Here is a 3,401-nt window from a genome sequence, read left to right as displayed (position 1 = left end):
CATTCATACAACACATACATACTACAAATATACTACATTCATACAACATACATAGTACATACTACATACATACAACATGCTACAGACATACAACATACATACATACATACTACATACATACTACATACAATACATTCATACATTCATACAATACATACATATAGACATACAGTACATATAACACAGAGTACATACTCACCATCACGTGTCACTTTGATCCCCGAAGCCAGTGTCATCTGTGGAAAAATATGAAAATAACAAACAAGCAATATACTCCCTGTTCCGCAGAAATCCACGAATGTCCCACGTCGATCTCCCGTGGAGAACAGCAGCATCAGCTGATGCGACCGCTCTCTACGGGGCTCCAGGAATACAATGACGGGAGGTAGGTATCCTTCCGCACTGTATTCCTCCGCCACTATAAAAAAAATAGTCCCTTGTCTCACTTTATGGCAAAAGCTGCGTGGGAACTTTCTCACACAGCAATGCCAAAAGTGAGACTATGGACTATTTTTTTACAGTGGCCGAGGAATACAGTGCGGAAGGATACCTACCTCCCGTCATTGTATTCCTGGAGCCCTGTAGAGAGCGGTCGCATCAGCTGATGCTGCTGTTCTCCATGGGAAATTGGTGTAGGACACTCATGGATTTCTGTGGATCAGGGAGTATATAGGTTGTTTGTTATTTTCATATTTTTCCACAGATGACACTGGCTTCGGGGATCAAAGTGACAAGTAATGGTGAGTATGTGCTCTGTTATATGTACTGTATGTCTATATGTATGTATTGTATGAATGTATGAATGTATTGTATGTAGTATGTATGTTGTATGTCTGTAGCATGTTGTATATATGTAGTAAGTATGTATGTATGTATGTTGTATGAATGTAGTGTATATGTATGTAGTATGTATGTATGTTGAATGAATGTAGTATATATGTAGTATGTATGTAGTATGCATGTATGTATGTTGTATGAATGTACTATATATGAAGTATGTATGTAGTATGTATGTATGTTGTATGAATGTAGTATATATGTAGTATGTATGTAGTATGTATGTACATATGTATGCTGTATGAATGTAGTATATATGTAGTATGTATGTTGTTTGAATGTAGTATATATGAAGTATGTTTGTAGTATGTATGTATGTTGTATGAATTTTGTATATATGTAGTATGTATGTAGAATGCAGTATGTATGTATGTATGCTGTATGAATGTAGTATATATGTAGTATGTATGTTGTATGAATGTAGTATATATGTAGTATGTATGTGGTATGTATGTATGTATGCTGTATGAATGTAGTATATATGTAGTATGTATGTATGTTGTATGAATGTAGTATATATGTAGTGTGTATGTAGTATGTAGTATGTATGTAGTATGTATGTATGTTGTATGAATGTAGTATATATAAAGTATGTATGTAGTATGTATGCATGTTGTATGAATGTTGTATATATGTAGTATGTATCTAGTATCTACGAATGCTGTATATATGTAGTTAGTATGTATGTAGTATCTATGTAGTATGTATGGGTTTTTTTTTTTACATTCAACACATTAGCCGGATGATGGGACTACTACCATCATTGGCTAATGTGTCAATCACTGTCATTGTAGCTGGCATCGCCTGATGGGACTTTTAGTCCCATCGAACGATGCCTGCACACACACAAGACCCCCAGCAGGCCCGCACAGACCCCCGGCAGCCGGCACAAGCTCCCTGCAGGCCCGTACAGACCCCCGGCAGCCGGCACAAGCCCTCGGCAGGCCCATACAGACCCCCGGCAGCCAGCACAAGCCCCCGGCAGGCCCGTACAGACCCCCGGCAGCCGACACAAGCTCCCGGCAGGCCCGTACAGACCCCCGGCAGCCGGCACAAGCCCCCGGCAGGCCCGTACAGACCCCCGGCAGCCGGCACAAGCCCCCGGCAGGTCCGTACAGACCCCCGGCAGCCAGCACAAGCCCCCGGCAGGCCCGTACAGACCCCCGGCAGGCCCGCACAGACCCCGCACAGTGTCCGCCCACCCACCGCCCACACTTTTCCCCCCTCCTGAGCTGGATGTGCAAGTAAAGAAAGGGGTTTTTTTAATTCCGATATTTCTGTCCCATTGACTTGAATGGGACTTCCGGGATCGGAATCGGCGATACCCGATACTTTTTTGGGTATCAGACCGATCCAATCCGATCCGATATTTCTCAATATCAGATGTTATCGCTCAACACTAGTAGTGACCATTAGATTTAGCTGTTAGTTTATCATTAGAGACTTTAGCGAGGGCAGTTTCAGAAGAGTGTAAATGACTTGGTAATCACTTACTAGCTATTACAGGAAGGCTTCCTACAACACTTTCCAGGTGTCTGTGGGAATTTTTATCCATTTATCCAGAAGGGAATTTTTGATATCAGACACTGATGTTGGGGAGAGGTCAGGTTCACAATATTTGTCCTAATTAATCCCCAAACTTGTTGGATATGGTTGGCTCTGTGCTGCCAGCCATGTTCTTCCCGGACAAACTCCCCCAATCATGCCTTCATGTACCTTGAGCACTGGACACAGTCGTGGGAAACTGAAAAGAGCTTTAGAAGAAAGAAATGTCATGAACGGACTTGTTACCCTGGTGGTTTCTATTACAGGAACGCGTTGGTATCAGTGGGCTCTTTACCATCAGCCGTTCTGTTACAAATGGGTTTTTTAGTCAATGCATTTACATATTGCCATGATTTTTAGCCAGTGGAAATAAAAGTGAGTTATATACAGCAGACATGGACGATGACCTGAATACATTTCTCAGTATCCATTTCCTGCATCTTGTGTTTTATAGAAGGTTAATTAATTTTTGTCTGTGTATCGACAGTCTCATAAATTGTTGATAAAACGTCGTGTCTCACCTTTTAGGAAGCGGCTACATGAGACCTCTCGGTGATATCCTGCAGAGACCACTCCAGTCATTTGCTGCAGTTATGATGAACTCATTGTTAGTATGATTTAATAAGTCCTGGGGATTTTATTGCTGATCTACAGCCTGTGAGACTACACGACAGGACCCCGGGGGACAGCGAGCTCCATAATTTATAAAAACAAATCTAAAAAGAGACAATAATACTTACCGTCATAGGAATACGATCTTCAAAGTTTATTTTCTATGTGCTACTCTTCAATCAATGTAACAGAGCAGATAACACGCTGGGATACCATGAGGTACTCTTGGATTTCCACCAGGACTGTGGATCACCTTTATACATGATGCAGTTATGATGCCCAACATGTATAGTATGAGGTCCTTATCTCACAAGGGTATAACTCTCCACTGGAAACAAAGGCACCAGAAAGCTTGCAAGGAACAGGGTAGCTTTATTCCATTAATTTACATATAACAGCAAAAGTTT

This window comes from Dendrobates tinctorius, unplaced genomic scaffold (assembly GCF_039654945.1).
Source record: "Dendrobates tinctorius isolate UK_male_01 unplaced genomic scaffold, ASM3965494v1 ptg000245l, whole genome shotgun sequence".
Taxonomy (NCBI): Eukaryota; Metazoa; Chordata; class Amphibia; order Anura; family Dendrobatidae; genus Dendrobates; species Dendrobates tinctorius.
This window is presented reverse-complemented; position numbering follows the sequence as displayed.